Genomic DNA, 21762 nt, shown 5'->3' on the forward strand with positions numbered 1-21762 from the left:
AAAGTTCTAATCAAATTATGAACTCCCACTTAGATTAGACATCCCTTTAGTCATCTAAGTGTTACACGATCCGAGTCGACTAGCCCGTGTCCGATCATCACGTGAGACGGACTAGTCATCGTCGGTGAACATTTTCATGTTGATTGTATCTTCCATACGACTCGTGTTCGACCTTTCGGTCTCCGTGTTCCGAGGCCATGTCTGCACATGCTAGGCTCGTCAAGTTAACCCTAAGTGTTTTCGCTGTGTAAAACTGTCTTACACCCGTTGTATGTGAACGTAAGAATCCATCACACCCGATCATCACGTGGTGCTTAGAAACGACGAACTGTAGCAACGGTGCACAGTTAGGGGAGAACACTTCTTGAAATTTTATAAGGGATCATCTTATTTACTACCGTCGTCCTAAGTAAACAAGATGCATAATACATAATAAACATCACATGCAATTATATAGTTGTGACATGATATGGCCAATATCATATAGCTCCATTGATCTTCATCTTCGGGGCTCCATGATCATCTTGTCACCGGCTTGACACCATGATCTCCATCATCATGATCTCCATCATCATGATCTCCATCATCGTGTCTTCATGAAGTTGTCACGCCAACGACTACTTCTACTTCTATGACTAACGTTTAGCAATAAAGTAAAGTAGTTTACATGACGTTATTCAATGACACGCAGGTCATACAAAAAAATAATGACAACTCCTATGGCTCCTGCCGGTTGTCATACTCATCGACATGCAAGTCGTGAATCCTATTACAAAGAACATGATCTCATACATCACAATTCATCATTCATCACAACTTCTGGCCATATCACATCACATGATCAATCGCTGCAAAAACAAGTTAGACGTCCTCTAATTGTTGTTGCATCTTTTACGTGGCTGCAATTGGGTTGTAGCAAGAACGTTTTCTTACCTACGAATCACCACAACGTGATTTTGTCAACTTCTATTTACCCTTCATAAGGGCCCTGTTCATCGATTCCGCTCCAACTAAGGTGGGAGAGACAGACACCCGCCAGCCACCTTATGCAACTTGTGCATGTCAGTCGGTGGAACCGGTCTCACGTAAGTGTACGTGTAAGGTTGGTCCGGGCCGCTTCATCCCACAATACCGTTGAGCAAGAAAAGACTAGTAGAGGCAAGTAAGATGACAAAATCCACGCCCACAACAAAGTTGTGTTCTACTCGTGCAAAGAGAACTACACATAGACCTAGCTCATGATGCCACTGTTGGGGAACGTTGCAGAAAATTAAAATTTTTCCTACGGTTTCACCAAGATCCATCTATGAGTTCATCTAAGCAACGAGTCTAGGGAGAGAGTTTGCATCTACATACCACTTGTAGATCGCGTGCGGAAGCTTGCAAGGTGATGATGTAGTCGTACTCGACGTGATCCAAATCACCGATGACCTGCGCCGAACGGACGGCACCTCCGCGTTCAACACACGTACGGAACAGCCACGTCTCCTCCTTCTTGATCCAGCAAGGAAGGGAGGAGAGGTTGAGGGAGATGGCACCAGCAGCAGCACGACGGCGTGGTGTTGGTGGAGCTGCAGTACTCCGGCAGAGCTTCGCTAAGCACTATGGAGGTGGAGGAGGTGTTGGGGAGGGAGAAGGAGGCAACCAAAGGCCAGGGCATTCAGGTATGAAGTCCCTCCTCTCCCCCCACTATATATATGGGTGCCAAGGGGGGGTGGCCGGCCCTAGGAGATCAAATCTCCTAGGGGGTGCGGCGGCCAAGGGGGGTTTTCCCTCCCCCCAAGGCACCTAGGAGGTGCCTTACCCTCCTAGGACTCTTGCCCCCTTGAACCCTAGGCGCATGGGCCTATGTGGGGCTGGTGCCCTTGGCCCATTAGGCCAAGGCGCACCCCCTTACAGCCCATGTGGCCCCCCGGGACAGGTGGACCCACCCGGTGGACCCCCGGGACCCTTCCGGTGGTCCCGGTACAATACCGATAACCCCGAAACTTGTCCCGATGCCCGAAACAGGACTTCCCATATATAAATCTTTACCTCCGGACCATTCCGGAACTCCTCGTGACGTCCGGGATCTCATCTGGGACTCCGAACAACATTCGGGTTACTGCATATACATATCCCTATAACCCTAGCGTAACTGAACCTTAAGTGTGTAGACCCTACGGGTTCGGGAGACATGCAGACATGACCGAGACTCTCTTAGTCAATAACCATCAGTGGGATCTGGATACCCATGATGGCTCCCACATGCTCCTTGATTTTGTCATCGGATGAACCACTATGTCGAGGATTCGATCAAACCCTGTATGCAATTCCCTTTGTCAATCGGTACGTTACTTGCCCGAGACTCGATCGTCGGTATCCCAATACCTTGTTCAGTCTCGTTACCGGTAAGTCACTTTACTCGTACCGTAATGCATGATCCCGTGTCCAACACCTTGGTCACATTGAGCTCAATATGATGATGCATTACCGAGTGGGCCCAGAGATACCTCTCCGTCATACGGAGTGACAAATCCCAGTCTCGATCCGTGTCAACCCAACAGCTACTTTCGGAGATACCTGTAATGTACCTTTATAGTCACCCAGTTACGTTGTGACGTTTGGTACACCCAAGGCATTCTTACGGTATCCGGGAGTTACACGATCTCATGGTCGAAGGAAGAGATACTTGACACTTGCAAAGCTCTAGCAAAACGAACTACACGATCTTTTATGCTATGCTTAGGATTGGGTCTTGTCCATCACATCATTCTCCTAATGATGTGATCCCGTTATCAACGACATCCAATGTCCATAGTCAGGAAACCATGACTATCTGTTGATCACAACGAGCTGGTCAACTAGAGGCTTACCAGGGACATAGTGTGGTCTAAGTATTCACACGTGTATTACGATTTCCGGATAATACAGTTATAGCATGAATACAAGACAATTATCATGAACAATGAAATATAATAATACTTTTATTATTGCCTCTAGGGCATATTTCCAACAATAGTAACCCCAGGGTATTTGATACTGGTTAAGTTGCTAAGATTAGTAATTCAAAACAGGAGTTGCAAAATGAACAGAGATTAGTTAAGGGCGAGGTGATGATGTGTGTTGGAAGTGATTCCAAGGTTGATAAGATCACCATCGCACACTCCCTCTACCTTCAGGATTAGTGTTGGACATCAATAAAGTTATTTGGTGTTTGTGTTGAGCATGAATATGATTGGACCATGTTTGTTGCGATACAATTATTCATTTAAGTCAAAGAATAATTGTAGTTCTATTTACATGAATAAAACCTTCTATGGTCATACACCCAATATAAATGGTTTATTGAATCTCAACCGTAGTGAAACACATATTCATAATATTGATGCCAAAAGATGCAAAGTTGATAATGATAGTAGAACATATTTGTGGCACTACCGTTTAGGTCATATTGCTGTAAAGTGCATAAAGAAATTCCATGCAGATGGAATGTTGGAAATCACTTGATTATGAATCATTTGATACTTGCGAACCATGCCTCATGGGCAAGATGACTAAAACTCCATTCTCCGGAACAATGGAGCGAGCCAATGACTTATTGGAAATAATACATACTGATGTATGCAATCCGATGAGTGTTGAGGCTCGTGGCGGGTATCGTTATTTTCTGGCCTTCACAGATGATTTGAGCAGATATATGGGTATATCTACTTAATGAAACACAAGTCTGAAACATTTGAAAAGTTCAAAGAATTTTAGAGTGAAGTGGAGAATCATCGTAAGAATAAAATAAAGTTTCTACGATCTGATCGCGGAGGCGAATATTGGAGTTACGAGTTTGGCCTTCATTTAAAACAATGTGGAATAGTTTCACAACTCACGCCACCTGGAACACCATAGCGTAATGGTGTGTCCGAACGTCATAACCGTACTTTATTAGATATGGTGCGATCTATGATGTCTCTTACCAATTTACCACTATCATTTTAGGGTTATGCATTAGAGACAACTGCATCCACGTTAAATAGGGCACCGTCTAAATCCGTTGAGATGACACCGTATGAACTATGGTTTGGCAAGAAACCTAAGTTGTCGTTTCTTAAAGTTTGGGGTTGCGACACTTATGTAAAAAGGCTTCAGCCTGATAAGCTCGAACCCAAATCGAAGAAGTGCGTCTTCATAGGATACCCAAAAGAAACTATTGGGTACACCTTCTACCACAGATCCGAAGGCAAGATCTTTGTTGCTAAGAATGGATCCTTTCTAGAGAAGGAGTTTCTCTCGAAAGAAGTGAGTGGGAGGAAACTAGAACTTGATGAGGTAGTTGTACCTTCTCTCAAATTGGAAAGTAGCTCATCAGAGAAATCCATTCCCGTGATGCCTACACCTACTAGAGAGGAAGCTAATGATAATGATCATGAAACTTCAGATCAAGTTACTACTAGACCTCGTAGGTCGAACAGAGCACATTCCGCACCAGAGTCGTACGGTAATCCTGTCCTGGAAGTCATGTTATTAGACCATGGTGAACCTACGAACTATGAAGAAGCTATGATGAGCCCAGATTCCGACAGATGGCTCGAGGCCATGAAATATGAGATAGGATCCATGTATGAGAACAAATGTGGACTTTCGCAGACTTGCCCGATGATCAACAAGTCATTGAGAATAAATGAATCTTCCAGAGGAAGACAGACACTGATGGTAATGTTACTATCTACAAATCTCGACTTGTCGAAAAAGTTTTTCGACAAGTTCAAGGTGTTGACTATGATGAGATTTTCTCACTCGTAGCGATGCTTAAGTCTGTTCGGATCATGTTAGCAATTGCCGCATTTTATGGAATCTGGAAAATGGATGATAAAACTGCATTCCTTAATGGATTTCTTAAAGAAGAGTTGTATATGATGCAACCGAAAGGTTTTGTCGATCCTAAAGGTGCTAAAAAACCGTGCAAACTCCAGCGATCCATCTATGGACTGGTGCAAACATCTCGGAGTTGGAATATACGCTTTGATAAGGTGATCAAAACATATGGTTTTATACAGACTTATCGTGAAGCCTGTATTTACAAGAAAGTGAGTGGGAGCTCTGTAGCATTTCTAATATTATATGTGAATGACATATTGTTGATTAGAAGTGATGTAGAATTTCTGGATAGCATAAAAGGATATTTGAATAAGAATTTTTCTATGAAAGACCTCGATGAAGCTGCTTATATATTGGGCATCATAGATCAAGACGCTTCATAAGACTTTCAATGAGTAGATACCTTAACAAGATTTTGAAGGAGTTCAAAATGGATCAGTCAAAGAAAGAGTTCTTACCTGTATTGTAAGGTGTGAAGTTGAGTAGAGACTCAAAACCCGACCATGGCAGAAGATAAAGAGAGAATGAAAGTCATTCCCTATGCCTCAGCCATAGGTTTTATAAAGTATGCCATGATGTGTACCAAACCTGTTGTGTACCTTGCCATGAGTTTAGCAAGGGGTACAATAGTGAACCAGGAAGAGATCACTGGACAGCGGTCAAAATTATCCTTAGTTACCTTAAAGAGGACTAAGGAAATGTTTCTCGGTTATGAAGGTGATAAAGAGTTCATCATAAAGAGTTACGTCGATGCAAGCTTTGACACTGCTCTAGATGACTCTAAAGTCTCAATCTAGATATGTATTGAACGTGGGAGCAATTAGCTAGAGTAGCTCCATGCAGAGCATTGTAGACATAGAAATTTGACAAATACATACGGATCTGAATGTGGCAGACCCGTTGACTAAACTTCTCTCACAAGCAAAACATGATCACACCTTAGTACTCTTTGGGTGTTAATCACATAGCGATGTGAACTAGATTATTGACTCTAGTGAACCCTTTGGGTGTTGGTCACATGGCGATGTGAACTATGGGTGTTAATCACATAAATATGTGAACTATTGGTGTTAAGTCACATGGCGATGTGAACTAGATTATTGACTCTAGTGCAATTGGGAGACTGAAGGAAATATGCCCTAGAGACAATAATAAAGTTGCTATTTTATATTTCCTTATATCATGATAAATGTTTATTATTCATGCTAGAATTTTATTATCCGGAAACTTGATACATGTGTGGATGCATAGACAGAACACCGTGTCCCTAGTAAGCCTCTACTAGGCTAGCTCATTAATCAAAGATAGTTCAGTTTCCTAACCATAGACATGTGTTGTCATTTGATGAACATGATCACATGATTAGGAGAATGATGTGATGGACAATACCCATCTGTTAGCATAGCATTACGACCGTTCAGTTTTATTGCTATTGTTTTCTTCATGTCAAATACATATTCCTTCGACTATGAGATTATGCAACTCCTGGATACCAGAGGAATACCTTGTGTGCTATCAAATGTCACAACGTAACTGGGTGATTATAAAGATGCTCTATAGGTATCTCCGATGGTGTTTGCTGAGTTGGCATAGGTCAAGATTAGGATTTGTCACTCCGAGTTTTGGAGAGGTATCTCTGGGCCCTCTTGGTAATGCACATCATAAGAAGCCTTGCAAGCAAAGTGACTAATGAGTTAGTTACACGATGATGTATTACAGAACAAGTAAAGAGACTTGCCGGTAACTAGATTGAACTAGGTATGAAGATACCTACGATCGAATCTCGGGCAAGTAACTGATACGTCTCCAACGTATCTCTAATTTATGAAGTATTCATGCTATTATATTATCAACCTTGGATGTTTTATATGCATTTATATGCTATTTTATATGATTTTTGGGAGTAACCTATTAACCTAGTGCCTAGTGCCAGTTTCTGTTTTTCCTTGTTTTTGAGTTTTACAGAAAAGGAATATCAAACGGAGTCCAATTGACGTGCCAATTTTTGATGATTTTTTATGGACCGAAAGAAGACCCCGGAGTAAAAGAGTTGGGCCAGGAGAGTCCCGGGGCGTCCAGGAGGGTGGGGGGCGCGCCCACCCCCCGAGGCGTGTGGTCCTGCCTCGTGGACGCCTCGGGCACCTCCTTGACGTGAGACCGATGCCAAAAATCTATACCTACTATTAAAGGGAATAGATATTCTTGGTTTGGTTTGGTCCATAGTAATATTTTTATATAGCCCAAATTTCCGTCCGTCTTTTATATAGGCTTTTTTGGTATGTCAAAGCATACGGAAGATGAACTACGTGAGAACACAACGTGTATGTGGTCTTCGGGTTGTAAGTTTAGTGGCCTTAGAGAATTCTCTTGGTTGGTGGTTTGGGGAGCCCGCATATCCACATATGCATGCATTCCTTAAAAAAAATTCACATATGCATGCATCGAGCCAGAAAACATACATTGCACAATTCAGTCCGGACTACAAGTCCTTATTTACAGCTGGTTTGAGCTGAGCCGCCTACACACGTATATATACATGCATCGATGCAATTTAACTCGAACAATCTGTACATGCATCAAGCCCGAAACCCTAGATCGATGTAAGTCTCTCCGCCACCCTACCTTCCAGAAGCGGCAACGCTGTTCATGGACGATGAGCTCCATTGCAGCAACCGGTTCAGCTGCAATGCGTCCCCGGTGCCAACCTCCCCGAGCAGCTCTTCAGCTTGCAGCGTCACAGAAAAAGAGCACAATTCAAAGAAGATAAACGGAGGACAAGACTAAAGGAGTGGCGGTGGCTAGAGATGAAATAGTGCCACCGGAGCTACTGCAACCCTAACCTACCGCTGGCCGAAGGCCATACTGTCAGCTCAAGTGCATCCATGTCGATCGACAAGATCATGCTCAGAAAAAATAAATTGTTTGACGCATCATGATACGACAAAGCTAGCAGTGCGCGCTAATCGTCTAGCATTGACTTTCGCGGCGGCGCGGCTGCCACACAGCATCTACCTGCACACTATAGCGTTTAGAAGACGCCCTGCACTAAGAAACTTTGATTCAAACACATGAACAAGCATTTTAAATAAGGCACTATAATACGCTATAGTGTTTAGAAGTGGTTCGTCTCTAAAAGGCTTAGCGCGCTATTTAAAATTATGGAGGATGCCCAGCTGCACTAGCAGCTATGGCGGCCACAACAGGAGCTTCGCAATGGCCACATCAATCAGGAGACTCCGTCTGACCGTGCATTGTCATGCAATGATTTAGTTCTCCCGTTGCAACGCACGGACATTTGTGCTAGTTCCTATAAATACAGAAACCTCGGAAAATTAACCTAGATCGGGAGTTCCGCCGCCAGAAGCCTCCGTAGCCACCGAAAACCAATCTAGCCGTCATCACCGAAGGGCATGGAGGAGGATCCCGGAGGGGCCATCATCACCATGAAGGCCAAGGACCAGAGGGAGAACCTCTCCCCATCTAGCGTGGAGGCCATGGAGGAGGAAGCACAAGGGGGAGAACCTCTCCTACTCTCTCTCGGTGGCACCGGAGTGCCATCGGGAGGGGAATCACCGCCGCGGTGATCGTCTTCATCAACATCACCATCATCATCATCACCCTCATCTCTTTTACGCGGTCCACTCTCCCGCACCCCACTGTAATCCCTACTTGAACATGGTGCTTTATGCCACATATTATGATCCAATGATGTGTTGCCATCCTATGATGTTTTGAGTAGATATCTTTTGTCTTTGGGTTGATTGATGATCTAGATTGGTATGAGTTGTATGTTTTACTTTGATGCTGTCCTATGGTGCCCTACGTGTCGCGCAAGCGTGAGGGGTTCCCGCTGTAGGGTGTTCCAACACGTTCATGATTCGCTTATAGTGGGTTGCTGAGTGAGTGAAACACAAACCCGAGTAAGGGGGTTGTTGCGTATGGGAATAAAGAGGACTTGATGCTTTAATGCTATGGTTGGGTTTTACCTTTATGATCTTTAGTAATTGCGGATGCTTGCTAGAGTTCCAATCATAAGTGCATATGATCCAAGTGGAGAAAGTATGTTAGCTTATGCCTCTCCCTCATATGAAACTGCAATAGTGATTACCGGTCTTGTTAACGATTACCTAGGACAATCCGCACACCGATCCATCATTATTCCACACTCGCTATTTATAACATTTAGTAATATATTCTAACTTCATGATAACAATACCTACTTTTATATTTTAGCTCTCCGATATCATACAAAGTTATCCTCTTCATACCCAAAACCTAGTTTTATTTCTCGTTGCTAGTTGGAAGCAAACGTTCGGTGTACGTAGAGTCGTATCAGTGGCAGATAGGGCTTGAGAGAATATTGATCTTACCTTTAGCTCCTTGTGGGTTCGACACTCCATACTTATCACTTCCACCTTTGGAAATTGCTACGATGATTCCTTGCACTTGGGGATTATCAGTAACATACCGATGGACAAAGGGAATTACGTATGTTGTCATAAGGTTCGACCGATAAAGATCTTCATAGAATATGTAGGAGACAATATGGGCATTCAGGTTTCGCTATTGGTTATTGAGCAGAGAGGTGTCTCGGTCATGTCTACATAGTTCTCAAACTCGTAGGGTCTGCACGCTTAACGTTCGTTGGCGATATAGTATTTTACGAGTTACGTTTGTTGGTGACCGAATGTTGTTCGGAGTCTCAGATATGATCACGAACATGACGAGGAGCTCCAGAATGGTCTGAAGGTAAATATTAATACATGGGATAATAGTATTTGATCTCCGGAAGGGTTCCGGAATTCACTGGAAGGGGTTCCGGATGTTTCCCGAAATGTTTGGGTACGAGAACACTTTATTTGGGCCAAAGGGGAAAGCCCACAAGGCTTTTGATAAGTGCAAAATGGAGTTTTGCGGAGACCCACTAGTAGAAAAAGGGCCATTTGTCCCGGTTCTAGAGGGCCTTTAGTCCCGGTTCTGGAACCGGGACTAAAGGGTCGTTACTAAAGCCTCCCCCTTTAGTCCCGGTTCTTACACGAACCGGGACTAAAGGCCGTCCACGTGGCCGCTGTCTGGAGCTACACCTGTTACCAACCGGGACTAAAGGTATTTTTACGATTTATTGAATTTTTTTTTTCGATTTTCAAATTTCTGAATTATTTTCCAATTTAATCTCTAATCACCCCTCATCACTGCCCAATTTAACCTCTAATCACTAATCACCCCTTATCATTCCAAATCATCTAACTTCCTGACCGGTCACCCATCCTCTCACTACTCCAGCCTAAGCACGCTTAACTTCTGGGTTCTATTCCCCCTCGTTTTCAAGTCTACACTTGTTGTTTTCCGAACAATAGTAAGATGTCAATCCTATTAACCCTCAGGAGTTTAGCTTGAGCATGAAGTCACACGTTTCACTATTTGAGTTTGAAACTATTATTCTAAAAAACAATAATTATTTAGTAACACTAATATTTCTTAAATATGTAGTTTGACCTAGTTTGACCAGATTTGACCAAAATACAAAAAATTGAAATAATTATTTAGTAACACTAATATTTTTGAATAATTATGTAGTAACACTAATATTTCTTGAATAAGTAGTTCGACCACAGTTTGACCATAGTTTGACCTAATTTGACCAAAATTTAAAAAACTGTAATAATTATTTAATAACACTAATATTCTTGAATAATTATTTAGTGACACTAATACTTCTTGAATAAGTAGTTTGACCCGATTTAACCAAAATTCAAAAAAAACTGAAATTTGAGCATAACTTTTTTTCCTTTTAGAATTTGAGGATTCTAAAATTTTGCATGCAAACATGCCATAGGCTGTCAAAATCGGATGCGGGATATTATACGTTTTTTTCCACATCGTATGCAAAACTTATAGCAGTTTTACTTTTTCATGACACTTTTTTTGCAAAACATATCCAAATTTAAATTTTGTAATTTTCCTAACTAGTAGATGTAGTAACATAGCTACATCTCGAAGGATTTTTTTTGATGTTTTTATCATTTTATTTTGCTTTTTACAAAACTGAAAAGGCAATCCACGGGGTGGGGGTGGGGGTGGTAGAGTTTGAAAATGGGACCTTTAGTACCGGTTTGAGACACGAACTGGGACTAAAGGGCATTGCACCCTTTAGTCCCGGTTCGCGTCTCAAACCGGGACTAAAGGTCTAATCTTTAGTCCCGGTTGGAGATACGAACCGGGACTAAAGGGCATCACACCCTTTAGTCCCGGTTCCTGTCTCAAATCGGGACTAAAGGGCTCATTTGAACCGGGACTAATGCCTTTAGCCGCACGAACCGGGACCAATGCTCACATTAGTCCTAGTTCGTGACTGAACCGGGACTAATGGGCTAATCTGGCCTGAACAAAAGCCCTGTTTTCTTCTAGTGACCAGGTGCTAGACGCTAAGAACCTTGGCGTCTAGGGGGTAGACGCCGGGAACCCTGACATCTAGCCCTGGAGTCCGAGTAGGACTCTTGCCTTTCGGGCAAAACCGACTTTAAGGAGGCTTTTAATCCAAGTTTTGACCCCAAGGCTCAATATATAAATAGTGGGGCAGGGCTAGCACCCAAGACACAACAAGATTTGACAAGCCGTGTGCCAGCAACCCCGTCCCCTCTAGTTTATCCTCCGTCATAGTTTCCGTTGTGCTTGGTGAAGCCCTGCGTAGATTGTTCTTCACCAATACTGTCGCCACGCCATCGTGTTGCCGGAACTCATCTACTACTTTACTCGTCTTGCTGGATCAAGAAGGCGAGGACGTCATCGAGCTGAACATGTGCTGAACGCGGAGGTGCCGTACGTTGGTACTTGACGGATCGTGAAGGTGTATGACTACATCAACCGCGTTGATAAACGCTTCCGCTTTGCGATCTTTAAGGGTATGAAGATGCTGCCCCCTCTTGTAGCTATGCATCTCCATGGATAGATCTTGCGTGAGCGTATGATTTTTTTTGAAATTGCATGCTATGTTTCCCAACAGTTGCCGCCCCCGCTTGCCGAGGCCGCCGCTGCAAGTCACTAAACACCTAGCACACAGTCTTCATTGCATACAATACACCTTTCCGCCAATGCTTCAAGACCTCCAATCGCAGCCGCGATGACTTTCTCCAGCTTTATCAATGCCTTGGAAATATTGACTTAAACATGTCCCATGACTCTGGTAAGAAAGTGAAGCTTCGCGCCGCGCCCTCTTGAAGCCGTGCCATCTGATAATATGAGCGCACGCGGTCAGAGCCTTTCTAATCTAGATCAAGGGGCAACATACACCAATCCGTATAGAAGAGGTCGAAGTCCGGCAGAAAGACGACTTGGCGGACGAAGAACACTAGGGCCAAACCACCACAACACCAAGTGCTTCCACACCCTTGTCAATGCACCACCGCAGAAGCCGGAGCCACCGGCGAGCAGCCGCCTCAAGCCATGGCCCACCTGCGTTCACATGCCCCAACCTCCCCACGCCGGTGTGTCAATTGCAGACCAGGACCAGTAAAGCCACCAACATGGACAGATCCGAGCCCATTGAGCCCGCAGGCAGATGATCGACACCGGTCGATAGAGGACTTATGCTGTCGAACGCGGCCAACCACAACGGCGCCATGAGAGCAGAAGAAGGCCCATAGGGCCCAGATCAAGCCTGCATGAACCCCGCCACCCCGCCCCGACCAAACACCAGCAGGCCGCCGCCTAGCAGCATCTTCACACCGCAGCCGACGTGAAGTACAAACGCCGGACGCCATCCGAAAATGTCGCCATGAGCTCTCTAACCTGCGAACGTTGCAAGTCAACGGGAAGAGCAGGCCCTGCCGCCGCCGGATCCGCGCGGGCTTCGCCTGACGGATCTCACTAGCGGCGGTGAGAGAAGGAGGGTAGGTATGGGACGCGGTCGAGGGGGTCGGAGCCGCCGCCCTTGTCGCCCTGGGGAGGGAGCGACACGATTTCTTCTTTTGCCTAGCTAGCTCAAAAATGAGGGAGATTTTCATTTCCCGGCCTCTGCACCTAATCAATTAGGGATGCATACATCCATTTTAGTATGAGTATTAAGATAAACATGGTCCTTAGAATTTTTTTAAATGAGTATCAAGATATTTCTTAATGAGGGATTCACCATCATACACCAAGTTTGATCCTCAATAAGTAGGAGAAAACCCATGTGCGTCACCTATCAGTTGTAGGAATTGAACTCGGGTCGTTAGGCCGCACAACCGCATTCCCAACCATTGAGCTAAGGCTCTCTTTGCTAACAATTATATTTAGTGTACGAAGAGTAATTGTAGAACTTAAAAGTGAATAGAATTATTGCCTGGAGTTTGTTTTGGCGCTTTACAGATTTATTTCCCTTTTTTGCTCGGATTTTGAGTCTATTTGGATTGTAAGACTTTGTTACGTTTTTTAGTAATATGGCTGCATGCATCGAGGTTGTCCTCCTTTAAAAAAAAAGGAGTTTGTTTTTAATGTTCGATTCTGTCGAACTATGCAGCAATGACACGTATGACTGCTCACTCGATTCAGTACGGTAAATGTGCATAAACCACTCAATACCTTAATAAACATATAATTGAATTTCTAATTTCTTGCCCGTTTGTTGTTGTCCCACACTTCATTTAAAGGTGTATATAATTTTGTGGCCTGGCCAGTTGGAAAAGCTAGATACCACCCGGTCATGAGAGGCTTAATTTGAGTTCAAAGTTCACTTTAGTTGTGAACGGGGACGCACATGGAAGCAATGCATGTTCTCTTAGCTGCGACCAGGCAACGTATATCTCTACACACACTCAAGCACAAATTCCTTCGGTGCTAAATGTTAGCCTTTTTACTTTCGGCTAGCATGTACTCCTACATAGGTACTGCGTATATAGTCCAACCAAGGATCGAAGCCGACCTATCGGTTTTTACTCATGTCTGTAATGGACTACTCAGAAGAGTACACGTTCGTGTGGAAGCTGCGCAAGTACCTCCTCCTGCTGGCGACGCTGGTCGTCAGCGCCACATACGTCGCCGGGCTCAACCCTCCGGGCGGACTGTTCGTCGACGACGAGGTACCCCACCGCGTGGGCGACCCGGTGCTCGCGAGCACCAATTCCACCCGGTATGATGTCTTCCTCTATTGCAACGCCGCGGCCTTCCTGGCGTCACTTGTCATCGTCATGGCCCTGCTGGACCACCGGATAGTCGGCAACCGTGTCGGGCTCACCGTGCTCCGGTCCGCCATGGTGCTCGACCTGGTGCTGGTGGCGCTCATGGGGGCCTTCGCCGCAGGGAGCTGCCGCAACGTGCGCTTGTCCGTCTACGTCCCGGCGGCGTTCGCCGTGCTGATGGCGTACGTCGCAATCCACCTCCTCGTGGCTGCCTCCCCGCTGAAGAGTGGCCACGCGGGCCATTCGGACGCGGAGGAGGGCCGCCTTAAAGGACGGTGGAAGCTCCCTCTGCTGCTGGCCACCTTCGTGACGCCACTGACCTACGGCGCGGGTCTGGTGCCTCCAGGCGGGTCCTGGTTCGACTCGGGCAATTTTCGGGGGCAGGTCGCCGGCGACCCGATGCTGCAGCGCATCTACCCCCTCCGCTACTTCTTCTTCTTCTTATGCGACCCAACGTGCTTCGTGTCGTCCCTCGTCATCATTACCCTGCTCTTGAGCAGGTCGCTGAGTGGCCGTGTCGCCCGGTCGTACGCGCTGCAGGTCTGCGTCCTAGCGGAGCTTCTCTGCCTTATGGGCGCCTACGCTGCTGGGAGCCCCAGGTTTTTAGCGCAGACGGTGCACATCATCTTCCTCGCCGGGTTGATGCTCGTGATCATTGCCCTCGTCGGAAAATTCTCTATGGACAGAGTCAAGAAATTGCTGGCACGCCGTGGCAACTTGGAGCAGGAATCACCGCACGAGTAAGCCCACATGCATGCACCTTGCTCTCTTTTTTCATTCGGTCGATCATATTTTCTCTATACATCAATCACCTGCTCGCTTTTGACATATGAGTATACGATGCATATGTATAGGGTGGTACATCCTGGAGTGCCAAACGAAGGCGACGGGAGCGATGTACACATCCTGGTAGAGTCACAGTCGCTTCTTCTGCTGCTGGCCACGCTCATCACGACGGTGACGTACCAGGAAGGGTTGAATCCGCCGGGCGGCTATTGGCGCGATGAGGACATCGGGGGTTTTCGTGCGGGGCATCCGTCACTTCTCGATGTGTTGCCAAACAGGTACAGTGCCTTCTTCCACTGCAACACGATGGCGTTTGTGGCATCGCTGGTGGTGATCGTCATCGTTCAGAGCAAACGACTGCTCATGTCGGGAGCCGCCATCAGGCTCCAGGTGCTGCAGGTGGCCATAGTACTGAGCCTATTTGGCCTCATGGGCGCATACACTGCCGGGAGCTGCCGGGACATCGCCACCACCATCTATATCTCCGCCTTGGCTGTCGCCAACGTGGTGGCGTTCATCATACTGGGCAGCGGCAGCAAGCGGTCGCTCTGGGTGGAGGCCACGGTCTACATGGGTCTAAAGAAGTTGCACCTCTTAGACGATGATCATGATGACCAAGCCCAATCCAAGAGAGAGGAGGTGCACAGCCTCAAGAAGAAGCGCAAGTCTTTGCTTCAGCTGGCGATCCTCGTAGCCACTGCCACGTACCAAACCGGGCTCAACTCCGCGGGTGGGTTCTGGGAGGTGGGCTATGCCTTCTACTTCAAGAAACACCTCACTGATACACTCCTCCTTGGCTACGACCCGAGAAGGTACCTAGTGTTCTTCTACTGCAATGCGGCGGAGTTCATGGCCTCTGTCGCTGTTATCCTCCTCCTGGTGAATCGGCGGCTGCACAAGCAGAGCATACGGAGTAACGTGCTCCAGGCCTGCATCATGATTGGATTTATGGCCCTCAGAACTGCCTACACCGTGGGGAGCACCCACAGAGTGAGCACCTCCATCTATGTCTATGGGCTTGTGGCCGCCGTCATCGCCTACGTTGCCCTGCAACTTCTACCACTCCTTTTTGCGAGGTGCGTCGGGCGGCCGACCGCGCCACGGCTTCCCGCGTGGCTCCGGAAGCTGTTTGAGCCGCTTTCGCTGATGCCCGACGCCCACAACACCAACCTAGTACAACAACAATATACAGACAAGCACATAAAGCACAAGTACATGATGCTTCTCGCTATTCTCACCGCTAGCCTGACGTACCAGGCGGGCCTTGTCCCCCCTGGCGGCACCTGGGCCGAATCTACGGGTTTCCACATTGCCGGTGACCCGATCATGTTCGACGTCCAATACTCACGTTTTTTTTTTTCGAAAAGGGGGAAATCCCCGGCCTCTGCATCAGAAAGATGCATACAACCATCTTATTAACCAAATAATGCAGTGCCAACATGGTTTCAAGGTCTCCAAAAGTAATAAGAAAAAAGAAAAAAAAAGCTCACACAGAGCCAAAGAAAGGCTAGAAACACCCACTAGCCATGAACAGACACCACAACCGGCTGGCTAAAACTAGATAGGTAAACTACATGCCTATCCTATTACATGACCGCCATCCAAACCGGTTGAAGATATCCCGAGCTACCATCTCCCATCGAAAAGACCCAGTAACCAAATGCTCCCTGGCCTCCGTCTGGGTGAGTAGCGACCATGAACGGATCAGAGCCGTAGTGCGGAATAAAATCTGCAAAAAATGTATACATGATATTCTGTTAAAAACCAAATCATTTCTGCAAGTCCAGATAGTCCACAGCAAAGCACAAACTCCAACCCGAATGTGTCTCGCTAAGTCAGGCTCAATCCCATTAAGCCATGTCCCAAATAGCGCGTTAACAAAATTCGGTGGATTGATATTAAAAGCAATGTGGACCGTCTGCCAAAGTACTTTGGCCAACGGGCAATCAAAAAAGAGATGTTTGATAGTCTCATCCCGATCTCAGAAACTACACCTAGTAGGTCCTGTCCAATTACGCTTTATCAAGTTGTCCTTTGTTAAAATAACTTGTTTATGGACAAACCACATAAACACTTTTATTTTCAAAGGAACTTTGACAGCCCAAACATGCTTAGAGGTAGGAATAGAGTTCGAATTAATAACATCAATGTACATTGATTTAACAGTGAATGCTCCAGACTTAGTCAATTTCCAGCGTAATTCATCGGGTTGTTGAGATAGTTGGATCTCCATCAGTCTCCTAACTAAACGGAGCCATTCTTCCCAACGATTGCCCGCTAGCATCCGTCGGAACTGAATATTAAGGGGGATAGATTGAAATACCGAGGCGACGAACACTTCACGTCGTTGAACAATACGGTACAAAGATGGATATTGGATAGCCAAAGGTGTTTCGCCGAGCCAAGTATCCTCCCAGAAACGTGTACTAGAGCCGTTTCCAATAGCAAACCTCATCCTATTAAAGAAAGCTTGTTTGACTTTCATCAAACCTTTCCAGAAGGGTGAATCAGTCGGTCTGACTGTAACCTGGGACAAAGTTTTTGTCTGGAGGTACTTGGCACGAACGATTTGAGCCCACATGGCATCATTCTCCGTTGAGAGCTTCCACAGCCACTTGCTAAGAAGACATCTATTCTTAATTTCTAGATTCTCAATACCGAGACCCCCTTGGTCTTTCGGTCTACAGATGATATCCCATTTAGCAAGCCGATATTTTCGTTTAAGCTCATCACCCTGCCAAAAGAAACGCGATCGATAGAAGTCCAGTCTCTTCCTAACACCAACTGAGACCTCAAAGAACGAGAGGAGAAACATAGGCATGCTCGTGAGCACCGAATTAATCAGGATTAGTCGGCCTCCGTATGACATGAGATTACCCTTCCAACAACTCAGTTTCTTCTCAAATCGGTCCTCGATGCACTTCCACTCTTTGTTTGTCAGCCTACAATGGTGGATTGGAATCCCCAGGTAAGAGAAGGGCAACTCTCCCAACTCGCACCCAAACAATTGCCTATAAGCCTCCTGTTCGTCTTTAGCTTTACCAAAACAGAACAACTCGCTCTTATGAAAGTTAATCTTTAACCCGGTCAATTGTTCAAATAGGCATAACACAAGCTTCATATTTCTCGCCTTGGCCAAGTCATGCTCCATAAAGATAATTGTATCATCTGCGTACTGAAGGATGGATACACCTCCATCAACGAGATGAGGTATCAATCCACCTACTTGACCATTTTCCTTAGCCCTTCCTATCAAAATTGCTAACATATCCACCACAATGTTAAATAGGATAGGGGACATCGGATCTCCTTGTCTTAGGCCTTTATGTGTCTGGAAGTAATGACCTATGTCATCATTAACTTTAATTCCCACACTACCTTTTTGCGTAAATGATTCAACCTGTCGACGCCAGGCTTCATCAAAACCTTTCATACGCAATGACTGTTGGAGGAATGGCCATTTGATCTTATCATACGCTTTCTCGAAATCCACCTTAAAAATTACTCCATCTAATTTTTTGGAATGAATTTCATGGAGCGTTTCATGCAGGACAACCACCCCTTCAAGGATGTTTCTGTCCGGCATGAAAGCAGTTTGGGACTGTTGCACCACAGAATGCGCAATCTGTGTGAGCCTATTAGTCCCTACCTTGGTGAAAATTTTGAAACTAACATTGAGGAGGCATATCGGCCTGAATTGCTCAATTCTCACAGCATCCGTTTTCTTAGGAAGCAATGTGATAGTTCCAAAATTCAAGTGAAATAACTGAAGCTGTCCAGAGAACAAGTCATGGAACATAGGTAGCAAATCCCCCTTAATAATGTGCCAGCACTTTTTATAGAACTCGGCCGGGAATCCATCCGGACCGGGAGCCTTATTGTTTTTCATCTGTGCAATAGCATCAAACACCCCCTTCTTTGAGAACGGGGCAACCAGAATATCATTTTCGGCAGCCGTTAGCTGAGGCACATCCTCAGTCCTAGACTCATCGAGGGACACACAATTATCCCCCGGGGGTCCAAATAACTGCTTGTAATACTCGGTAATATACGTTTTTAGGCTGTCTTGTCCTAAAATAGTGCCCTCATCTTGTTCAAGCTGAAAGATGCGCTTCTTTCTGTGCTTCCCATTAGCTATCAAATGGAAGAATTGAGTATTTGCGTCCCCTTGGACCACTTTGCGCACTTTAGCACGCAAAGCCCACTTCAATTCTTCTTCGTGGAGCAGTTCTTTCAACCTCTTTTCTGCCTCATTTTTAACCTGAAGCTCAGCAGGCAGTAAGATACTGGATTCGGCCTTTATGTCCAGGGCCTGTATAAGAGAAAGGAGTCTATCCTTTTCAATCTTATACACACCACTGAGGTGCTTAGCCCATCCCCGTAAGAAACTTCTCAAATGCCTAATCTTATTCTACCAACGCTCGATCGCAGTCACGCCTCCTGCACCTCTAGCCCATTCCCTGGCAATCAAATCCAAGAACCCCTCGCGTTCGAACCATGACATCTCGAAAGAAAAGGTGTTCTTGTTACCCACGTGGTTCGGCTCCCCTGAGTCCACAAACAAGGGTGTGTGATCAGATATTCTCCTCGAGAGAGCTTGCACCGTAGCCAGAGGGAACTTTTGTTCCCACTCCACGCTTGCAAGAACTCGATCAAGTTTTTCATAAGTCGGATTTGGCAGAGCGTTAGCCCAGGTAAACTTTCTACCAGAAAGCTCAATCTCCCTCAGATCCAAGCTTTCAATAATGGTATTGAACATAAACGACCATCTGCCATCAAAGTTATCATTGTTCTTCTCGTCTTTCCTTCTGATGATATTGAAATCACCTCCAACCAAAATTGGAAGCTGTTCTGACCCACAAATTCGAACAAGGTCCGCCAGAAACTCCGGTTGAAGCTCGGGCTGTGCGGCACCATAAACCGCCACCAAAGCCCAGTTAAAACCATCTATCTTGGACCTGACTCGAAACTTTACCGCGAAGTCACCCATCATTACACTTCGGACTTCAGGCGAATCGCATCTCACACCGAGTAAGATACCACCCGATCTACCTCGCGGAGGGAGGCAATGCCAATCAAAATCAATACCACCCACAAGGGAAGAAAGAAACTGGGGCGCAAAGTTTTCTCTACCAGTCTCCGATAGAGCGACAAAATCTAACTGCTGCTCTAAAGCTACCTCAGCAAGGAACCTTCTTTTAGCCAAGTCCTTCAGACCTCTGCTATTCCAAAAAATTCCTCTCATATTTCATCATGGAATTTTTTAGTAATACGAATCCTAGCACTCCTACGAACCGCGGAATCAGGATAGATCTTCCGGTTCCACTTACGTTTTGGTTTACTAGGCTCTGCCTCTCGGTCCTCATAACCGGGTGGACTTAAATTATCAGCGTCAATCTCGATGGGTACATCATCATCCTCAACCATCTGATTGGGAGGTGCTAGATCCGCACACAGATTATCTAGCACTCTAAACCCTAACGCATCAATCTCATCATCATTCATCGGTTTAACTGCTGCAAGATTACGAATAGTGTCTAAGACACGTTCCGCCTCTAAATCTAACAGATCATTGACCAAATTATTGATCTCACTATCCGTGGCACCTAGTGAAACTCCTAACTGGTTTGCATTATTTATAATCTCCTCATTAGAAAAATGCAATAAAGAGTTAGAAACGTTGACGGACATACCAGAGGATGATGCAGCCTCGTGAAGCTTGGCCGCCCTCATAGCGCACCGTTGCTGCATATCATCCACCTCCGGGAGCTCGTGGATGCGAGCGCTCGTCCGTCTCCCCGTCGAGACAGGGTCCGGGATCCCGCCAAAAGCAACAACCTCCTCCCTAGTAAAACCTGGCGCTGAATCCCTCAAAGGGTCAACCGAGGTTACCAGAGGAGGCGGCTGCGGGCTCCCAAGCCCCACAGATGGGTGTCCCATGCCGGGGTCCTCTGTCACCGGTGCGAACGGGGAGGGGATGACGGGGGCCGCCTGCCCACGCTCTCCTCCCGCCCCATCCGCCGGTGCAGATGGAAGAGCTATCGGCGAAGGAGAGGCGGTCCTCCAGACCGCCGGGGAAGAAGGATGAGCCAGGGCCTCCTGCCTTAGCCCCTCCCCCAACGCAGAAGATGGCGCAGGAGTCGTCGCCACCACCGGAGTAGCAGAAGCCGAGGCCACCTGCCTCGGGCTCCCTCCCCCAGCGCTGGCCGACCCCAACGTGACCGACGTCACCAGCGTCGGGATATGGAGGGGAGACATCAAGGCCTCCTGCCCCGACCCCCCTCCCCCCAACACCAGCTCACAGGTAGCCATCCGCACCGGAGCCTCGACCACAGGAGAAGGAAGGGAGAGAGAAGCGACCTCCGGCTCCCCCACCCCATCTCCATCCAGAGTCCTAACCAAGGAGGCCCTCACCAAGCGACCGGAACCGCCAGCCCCCTCAATCTCCAACAGAGGAAGCGTGCACTCAAACAAATCATCGGAGTCAACCCGATCACTCCAAAGCCTAGGCGGCGCTGATGCTGGCTCAAAAGACCCGAACCGCAACGAGGTCATAGGCACCGATGGCGATGCTGCCGGCTCAACCCCGGTCCCATCCCCGGGCAACTAAGAATCTGGGCGAGAGGCGTTAGACCCCTCTCATGCGGACTCATCAGGCTGCGCCCCATTGGCGTCCGCATCGCCATCACCCTCATTCATATCAACATCATTCCCATTAACCGTATCTGCAAACAGATCAGTGTCCTCAAACTCAACATCGAGCAGGAACACCTCGCCCCTATAGGTCCAGTTGTCCACATCAGGCACGAACTCAATATCCAGAACACTGACTAAAAGTCGGGCCACCCCATGAGCCCGAGTAAAAGCCATATCAACTCTCTCCGTCTTTCCAACCAACGTGCCCAAACTGGCCACCACTCGAACATCCTGCAAAGGCTTAGACGGGGCCCCTACAAACCGCAACCAG

This window comes from Triticum dicoccoides, chromosome 5A, assembly GCF_002162155.2.
Source record: "Triticum dicoccoides isolate Atlit2015 ecotype Zavitan chromosome 5A, WEW_v2.0, whole genome shotgun sequence".
Taxonomy (NCBI): Eukaryota; Viridiplantae; Streptophyta; class Magnoliopsida; order Poales; family Poaceae; genus Triticum; species Triticum dicoccoides.